This window comes from Nuphar pumila, chromosome 12 (assembly GCF_984573655.1).
Source record: "Nuphar pumila chromosome 12, dmNupPumi1.hap1.1, whole genome shotgun sequence".
NCBI classification, from domain to species: domain Eukaryota; kingdom Viridiplantae; phylum Streptophyta; class Magnoliopsida; order Nymphaeales; family Nymphaeaceae; genus Nuphar; species Nuphar pumila.
The window spans coordinates 1940949-1950463 of record NC_143260.1 but is presented as its reverse complement, the minus strand read 5'-3'; the positions used below and the strand labels follow the sequence as shown (position 1 = coordinate 1950463).

At 38.6% G+C, this 9515-nt stretch overlaps 1 pseudogene across 1 annotated transcript; it reads left to right on the top strand.

The window, feature by feature from the left end:
- The first annotated feature begins 5175 nt into the window (after positions 1-5175).
- On the top strand, positions 5176-8770 carry LOC149819612 (UDP-sulfoquinovose synthase, chloroplastic-like; annotated as a pseudogene). Its single transcript, XR_016426667.1, has 3 exons — positions 5176-5320; positions 6780-7833; positions 8212-8770. The product of XR_016426667.1 is annotated as a UDP-sulfoquinovose synthase, chloroplastic-like (transcript).
- The last annotated feature ends 745 nt before the right edge of the window (positions 8771-9515 follow it).

Below are 9515 nucleotides of genomic sequence, written 5' to 3'. Positions count from 1 at the left end.
CGATTAGACTGCACCACATTCTGGTATAGTCTGAGTTGGTTTGTGTTAGGACTGCACTCTAGAAGGTATAATATTCCTAGTTAGAACCAAAGGGGGGCACCGCTTGTCTGGTAGGAGCAGCTAGTGCACGTCACCTTGTGTTGGGGGCGTTGTAGGTTCAAAACCCAATGGTACAGTTGTATAACTGGTAGGGGTCTGCCTAAACCCAGTTTGCCTTTCAAAAAAAAATTCTTAGTTCGACTTCAAATTGCATGCCAAAAGGTGTAATACGAGTTCGAGTGGCTGTCATCCAGGTATAGTTGGATGTAGTCTAAAACTTAGATGGCACCCGCTTACGCCTCCAACTAAAAATTCTTCAAGATAAATCTATTAAGAACAAGATTAAGGGCATTGTCTCACTCTAATTACTATCTTAAACTCATCTTAATGAGTTAGAATATGATTAGGAACTTTAGAATTAATAATAACCTAAGAATTCTAATACTATAACAAAATTCAAGATGCAAAGTGAAAAGAAGAGGGTAGAAGATACCAATTGAGAGAAAACACTAAAGAAACTTGAAATGAAAGAAACAACAATATTGTGGTCAACCCGCCTTCTCTAACTAGTGTGACAAATATCACGAGATTTATGGAAAAAACTCAGGAAAATATTTATCACGTTTTAAACACAATATTTATGTTTTTATTGGCTATTTATCATTAAAAAATCATGCATTTTTATTTTTAAATATTTTTATTTGCTTTTATAAAAAAATATTTTATATTTAACTTATTTCTATTACCGATATTTTGCCAAAAATGCAAGTTTTTCAAAAAAAAAAAATCTATTTCTCGTGAGATTTTTGTCGTTGATAATTTGTCATTTTTAACCTTTGTCACTATGTCTCTAACCCCAAAACTAAAACAAAATAGAAATGACATTCAACTTTTACCGCTACAACAATATTACAAAGATGACAAGAATGTCCTTATGAATAAACAACAACAAACAACAACTACGCCTTCATCCCAAAACAATTGGGGTCGGCGATATGAACCAAAAAAGAAAATCATTCTGGGTCTTCCACATGAATCCTTCTCCTCAAATCATTTCTATCCAATGCCATGTCCTCGGTGAGGTTCAAAGCATTCATATCCTTTCCTATCACCTCCATCCATGTGTTCCTAGGCCTACCTTGACCTCTTTTAACTAATATATTTTCCCATTTCTCCATCCTTCTAACTGAAGCATCATTAAGCCTTCGCTGAATATGTCCAAACCACCGTAAACGATTCTCTCTCATCTTATTTTCAATGGGTGAAACGCCTACCTTCTTACGTATCTCCTCGTTCTGAATCTTATCTTTTATTGTATTTTCACACATCCATCTCAGCATAAACATCTTAGCTATACTCATTTTTTGAATATGATGTCTCTTGGAAGCCCAACATTCCGTACCATATAGTAAAGCGGTCCTAATAGTCATCCTATAAAACTTTTCCTTCAACCGCAATGGCATTCTACGATCGCACAACACTCCAGTTGCACTTTTCCATTTCATCCACCGAACCTTTATCCTATGATTTACATCTCCATCAATTTCTCCATACTTTTGAATGATAGATCCCAAATATTTGAAACAATCATCCACCGGTATTTTTTGCTCACCAAGCTTCACTACACTCCCATCACTACTTTGTTGCTTACTAAACCGACATTCCATGTATTCTGTCTTACTCTTACTCAACTTAAAACCTCTTGCTTCCAATGTCTATCTCCATAATTCTAACTTAGCATTAACCCCAACTCTAGACTCATCAATCAAAACAATATCATCAACAAACAACATACACCATGATACATTTTCTTTAATTGATCTCTTAAGCTCATCCATCACTATAGCAAATAGGAAAGGGCTTAAAGCAAATCCTTGATGTAATCCAACCGTTATACGAAAATTGGTTGTCACCCCTCCACAAGTGCGGACATTGGTTACTACTCCTTCATACATATCCTTAATTATACTAATGTACTTGAGAGAAACACCTTTCTTCATTATTGTCCAGCAGAGAACGTCCCTAGGTACTCTAGCGTATGCCTTCTCTAAATCAATAAAAACCATATGCAAATATTTGCTCCTCTCTCTATTTCTCTCAATAAGTTGTCTAAGAAGATGTATAGCTTCCATAGTTGATCTTTCAGGTATAAAACCAAATTGATTGTCTGATATCATGACAACCTTCCTCAACCTAAACTCAATCACCCTCTCCCAAAGTTTCATAGTATGACTCATGAGTTTTATACCATGATAGTTTATGCAATCTTCTATATCACCCTTATTCTTATATAGAGGCACCAAAGTACTCTTCCTCCACTCATTAGGCATCTTATTTGTCCACCAAAACTTGTTAATTTTTTTTTTCAACCATTCTAAACCTTTCTCTCCCAAGCATTTCCAAGCCTCGATAGGTATACCATTTGGGCCAACTGCCCTTCTTGATTTCATTTTCTTCAAAGCCTCTGCAATTTATTTCTTTTGAATCTTGCGCATGAAGTCACGATTCATCTCATGAAAAGGAATGAAGAAGTCTCCAAGATATTGAGCATGACTTTCATTAAATAACTTATCAAAATAATCTTTCCATCTCTCCTTAATCTCCTCATCTTTGACTAAAACCCTTTGCGTTTCATCTTTGATATATCTAACCATACTCAGATCCCTCGATTTCCTATCTCTCATCTTTGCAAGCCTATAAATATCCTTCTCGCCCTCTTTGGTATCCAACTTGTCATAAACTTCCTTATATACCTTATCCCTCGCGTTCCGAACTATTTTTTTAGCTTCCTTCTTTGCTATCATATACTTCTCCAAATTCTCATTATCACGACTCTTACTTAGATTTCTATAACACTCTCTTTTAACCTTAATAGCTAATTTGACATCCTCGTTCCACCATGATGTATCCTTACCTAGCGGTGCACCGCCTTTAGACTCACCCAATACCTCCTTAGCCCCCTTTCTCATGCCACCCGTTATCTTATTCCACATTGATTCTGAATCCTCCTCAAGACACCAATCAACTTACTTAACTACATGCTCTACAAGCATTCCTTGTTTAGCTCCTTTAAGTGCCCACCACTTAATTCTAGGATCTATTCTATGTCTATCCCTTTTGCGACATTGTCTAATTCTAAGATCTAAAATTAAGACTCTATGTTGTGTAGCTACACTTTCTCCCGGTATAACCTTACAATCAATGCAACAACCCCTATCTCTCTTTTTAAGTAAGAAAAAATCTATTTGACTCGTATTAACCCCACTTTTAAATATTATTAGGTGAAACTCCCTCTTCCTAAACCAAGTGTTTGCTAAGATCATATCATAGGACAAACCAAAATCTAAAATCCTTTATCCACTTTCATTTCTTTCTCCTATACCATAGCCTCCATGGATACTCTCAAATCCATCCCTACTAATGCCTACATGCCCATTAAGGTCACCGCCGATGAAAAGCTTTTCTGCGTAAGATATCCCTTGTACTACTTCATCTAAATCTTCTCAAAATTGACGCTTAATGGAATCATCTAAACCTACTTGAGGTGCATAAACACTAATAATATTAATAATATCCAAACCTAATACTAATTTAATAAGTAAAATCCTATCACCCTTCCTACGGACCTCAACTACATTATCTATAAACTCACGACTCATAACAATCCCTACTCCATTCCTATTCCTATTTATTCTTGTATATCAAATCTTATATCCCCAAGGTTCTATCACTTTTGCTTTCTCACCTACCCATTTGGTCTCTTGTAGACATAAAATATCAATCTTTCTCCTACACATAACATCTACTATATCTACCAACTTACCAATTAAAAATCCTATATTCTAAGTGGCTAACCTAATTTTATGGTCTTGGACTAACTTTTTTACCCTCACCCGTCCAACAAAGTGAGGGAACCCTTGCGTATTTGACACCACACCCGGGCGTCGGTATGACGCGTCACTTCCGGGCGATGACCTAGCAAGCCTTGCCCATTTATCACTACCTTCAGGCCTATAGAGTACAACGCGTCGCTCAGTAGGGAACGCCCCAACGAAATTCTCATATTGGTTCATATTCATATGGTATGACTAAGTTTTTATGTTGGCTGTCAGAGGCCTACCGCAACCCTCCTCCTTTATCCGGGCTTGGGACCGACAGTGTATAACTAAACAGTTATACACAGGCGGAGTTAGAATATCCTTATGAATAACAAGATATATACATGAGGGGTGCAGCACTTGAAAAAGTAATACTCTATTTTACATAACTCAAAAGTGTCATCCCTGTCATATACCCCATCTTGTGATCTTTAAAAAATAAAAAGCTATACAAATGCTAAAAAAAAATTAATTGAAATTATCATATTTATTGTAACGCAATCCAATGGTTGATTCTCATCAAATTAACCATGTTGAATCCAATCTATGGGGTCAGATTTGATGAAAAACAACTTAATCAATGAAATGCAACACCCTTGAGGATGGAAAGTTTTTTCAGCAAAACTTCTTTTGTTTTTTTTGAGGGTAAGTTTGGATTGCTGAAGAACATATGACTCCAAATTGATTTGGAGTCATTGAATCAGAATCACAAGGGGCTTCTTCTGACTCTAATTCTTATGCAAATGAGAAAATTACTCTCATTTGCCTTTACAAATGAGAGTTGGTTTCTCACTCACCATTCCTTCATTTACTGGTGTTTGGTTATCCCAGGATCTGAATTTCTAAACCCTCCATTGGTGGAACTTTGGTTGTTTTCCTTTTCGCCACTCACCAGTCACCACCGTGTCAACTGTGCCTAAAATGCCTGCATGTCACACGTGCGGCAGCACCATCCTGTGCAGGTTCCAGCACGTGTGCACCTAAGAGCATCTAGGAATCACCTAGTTTGATACCCTTCTATATTCCCAGCTACAAAAAGAATATCCTGAGCATGATTTCACTTTATATTGAGTAAAAAAAATCACGCACAGAAAATGGCATCACCTTTCAGGGGGTTTTCAGAAAAAGTAGGGCCACCTATTCGGTTATTTAGAAGGCGTAATGCAGAATAAGGGGCCCATGTGATATTTCTCACGCCAAACATAAACATACAACCAAACCGAATAACCAAAAATTAAAAAGAAAAAAAAAGTATAAAAATCGCTCTTCGTTTTCACGCCATTGCCGACCTTCCTTCCTCTCACTTTCTAGAGAGAGAGAGTTCTTTGCATTTCCCACGTCGTCTTAATTCCGTCTGAGTTGTGACTTTTTTTCCCCACCTTATCCAAACGGTGTAGAGAAAAGTAAGCACATCCCATTCTCGCTCATCTTGCCCTTCTGCAACTCAGCTTCAATTTTTGTTCCGTTTTCACAGTTTCTACATTTCCGAGTTTTTCTTTTATTGGGTTTTCTGGTTCAGGTTTTTTCCTTCTTTTCTTACCTTTTCTGTACGTGCTTTTAGTCTTTCCAGAATGGTGTTTTTTCGTTGATGGCTTATTTGTTTTGGACGTTTGGTTCTCTTCTTTTTCTCCATTTGGTTCATGCTTTTTTTGTTTTATTTCTCTTGGTTTCGTGAGAATTTCGTGATTCGGAAAAATTTTCTTTGCGGTTGTCTCTCTGATGATTTCTGTATCCGCTTTCTCCTTTTCTAGTGTACTTGGTTGGGCCTTTTCGAATTTTTGGTGAATAATGCAAGAACGTGGTGATGCTGTTAGTTTGGTAAAGATGGTATTTGCTGATCCATTCATTTCGAGCCTTTTCCTTTCCTCTGTGTGATTTTCTTTAATCTCCATAGGAATGTGGATTCCCCGCTTCTTCTAGTACTGGAAACCAATGAGAAGCTAACCGTGCTTTTGTTTTCTAGCAGAACAGAGTGCTCCTCATGATAGTGGTGCAGTTAATTTTCAGTCTATTATTTCACATGTCCACTGCTATGTCTGTCATATAGATATATTTATATGATATTTAATGGAGTTACCAATTCGTATATATTCGAGGGGAAAATTGGAGTATCCATGCTTTATTCGCCATTATGTGGCATACATGTCATGTATATCATAATTTTTTTGAGGATAGAATGCTAAATTGATCTTAACTTCGTACATTGTGTGCACCATTTTTCTCTTGTTACAGTAAATCAAACATTTTTCCTGTTCCTTTATTTGATCCAATTTGTTTTCTTGTCGGTTCTTATGTTTGATGAAATTCTAAATCTTGACTAACATTTAAATCTTGTATTACCAAACCACTGGCTCTGTTTGGGATCTGGCGTCTGAAGCGGAGACGGGATTTCCGGTATCCCCGCCTCGTCGCCGCTGCTTGTTTTCCTGTAGTTGGGAGTTGAGCGGAGTTCAGAGGGGAGATCAGAGCGGAATTGGGCTGCTCCGCTCGTTGTTTTTGGCGGAGTTCAAAAACACCTTTCCGAAGATGTTGTGAACTCCGCTCCCAACTCCACTCCCGTCTCCCTCTCAACTCCGGCTCACAAACACAGCCTTAATGATTTACCTTTCGGTTATGGTGGCATACTGGCACTAAATTTTAGTCGATAACTCTATCATGTAATTGGGTAACCCTAGCATGGCCTTTATATCTGAGTAATTTTCTGAAACACTGAAGATCTTCACCATCAAAGGTTTATTTCTTATTTATCTCTTTGTTGTTTGTTACTGTAATTATGCTTCTTGTTGTGCTGCTGTGACATTATTTTTGTTTTTGCTTCTGTTGGCTTTCTGAATCAAGTAGGGAAAAATGTTTGCTTTTCAGATATTGCGGCTCTATCTTGCTTAGAATGGCTCACTTACTGTCTACCTCTTGTACCATAAAGACTCCACTTAGCAACAAATCTTTTAGGAATTTGCATTATACTTCCCTCTCATTCCCAGGTTCTCAATGCCTATCAAAGAATTTCATAAGACAGAGTAGAAGAAATCCAGTAATCCTCTGGAAGTCCACCGTATCTGCAACTATGACTCCTGTAAAAGAATTCGAACCCCAAAATAAACCTCCCCAATTCTCTGAGAACACTTCTAAACGACCCAAGCATGCCATGGTCATTGGGGGTGATGGTTATTGTGGTTGGGCTACTGCCCTCCACCTCTCCAACAAAGGTTATGAAGTTGCTATTGTCGACAATCTTGTGCGTCGCCTTTTTGACCACCAACTTGGTATCTCATCCCTCACACCCATTTCCTCCATCCAGGACCGCCTACATCGCTGGAAGCAACTAACTGGAAAAACCATCTCTCTTTTTGTGGGTGACATATGTGACTTTGAATTTCTGTCTGAAGCCTTGAAGGCCTTCGAGCCAGATGCTGTGGTCCACTTTGGTGAGCAGCGTTCAGCACCCTATTCTATGATTGACCGAGGGCGGGCAGTTTACACACAACATAACAATGTAATAGGGACACTTAATGTGCTCTTTGCGATCAAGGAATATGCACCTGAATGTCATTTGGTGAAGCTGGGAACAATGGGGGAGTATGGTACACCCAATATTGACATAGAGGAAGGATACATCACAATCACTCACAATGGGAGAACCGATACTTTGCCATTTCCAAAGCAGGCCAGTTCATTTTACCATCTCAGTAAGGTGCATGATTCAAATAATATAGCCTTTACGTGCAAGGCTTGGGGATTGAGGGCAACAGATCTCAACCAAGGTGTGGTATATGGGGTTAGGACAGAGGAGACTGCAATGCATGAAGAGTTGGTTAACAGGTTTGATTATGATGCAGTGTTTGGGACAGCCTTAAACAGGTTCTGCGTGCAGGCTGCAGTTGAGCATCCTCTCACTGTGTACGGCAAAGGAGGTCAGGTAAGACTTGGGGCCGTGGACTATTTGAAATGATGTCTTTGATACACTGAGAATGTCGAATGCGTTGTTCACCCATGCTTATAGATTGTGTAGCTCTCAGTGGCCAACTCTACCTGTAATGCCTCATGTTGGTCATGAATCCAATATTTCCTATGAGTCAGTCGTCTTGATGGTTATTCATGTGGTCTGACAATCTTGATTGAGTCCCATGAGTTGGTGCCATGGATGACCATTGACGTTGATCCTAGCTAGATCAAACCCTGGTCCTGGTTGAAGTCCAGATCAAGTTGGTCATTTTTATAGTTCATTTTTACTGTGATCCTTATTCATATATCTGTTTATCCATTGACTATTACTGGTGGTTTTCGTGTGTTATAGACCAGGGGATACCTTGACATCAGGGACACGGTACAGTGTGTTGAGCTTGCTGTTGCTAACCCAGCAAAACCCGGCGAATTCCGTGTCTTCAACCAATTCACCGAGCAGTTCTCTGTCAATGAACTAGCAAGGGTTGTCACGAAAGCTGGGGAGAAGCTTGGCCTGGAGGTGCAAACCATCTCTGTCCCAAATCCGCGAGTTGAGGCTGAGGAACACTACTACAATGCCAAACACACAAAACTGATCGAATTGGGCTTCAACCTCACCTTCTCTCCGATTCTCTTCTTGACTCTTTGCTCAATTTTGCCATGAAGTTCAGTGACAGAGTAGACAGAGAGCAGATCATGCCTACTGTCTCGTGGAAGAAGATTGGTGTAAAACCCAGAACTGTGGTGGCTGAAGCATCTCAGTGACCTAGTAAATTGATGCTCCACTGACACGGTCAAATAAGAGCAGTTGTCAATAGTGAAAAGTTGACATATATAACTCTTTGTCTGTGTATGTGTGATATTTGTCTGATTTTATGGCAATGAGAGCTGTTTTTGTTGATCAGCACAAATGGTGATTTGCATCTTTCCTCTTGGAGAAATGAAATTTATGATTTTCACCCATTGTAGCCATTTACTTCTGCCTTGTACAGTTGCGCCAATAACATCGAAAAACCTTTTTGGATACTCTATAAAAAAAAACAGGTTTAGCATAGTTTGTTTTCTCCCGAGGCAATTTCACTTTACTGTCAGCTCAGTCAAGACTATAATTTCTTGGTTGTGCACGGCCTACCCGAGGATTAGACAAAAATGAAAAATAAAAAGTTTTAACGGTTGGTTTATCCGAGCTAGGAGAATGGTTTGATACCTTCTTAGTTTTTTTTTTGTGGCTTCCAAAATAGCTTTTTTAGTTTTGATCTCATAGATCGTTGCCCGAGTATTTGTTGGTTGGTATCACCTGAATTCTTCTTATTGTGAACATGATTCAAATACCCACAAGCGAACTACCTACCATACTTCGCTAAATTGATGGACCAAGTCCAGCCACTTGATATGCTTGTTATCTACCGGGAGCTGGGTAGTTCCATTAAAAATTTCTTCTAACATTGATTGGTGAAATAGACCCAATATCTCAAATTATCTCGACAGCTAGATTATATGATATTCATTTTGACAACTCATTTTTTGTCATATACTTTATGATAGTAAATTGACTACTGTGTCCTATATCTAAATTATTTCCCATGGTTAGATTGATCGCTCTTGCCTTGTCAATCAAATTCATGAGAACTCCCAACAGACTAGACCGAGTATGAG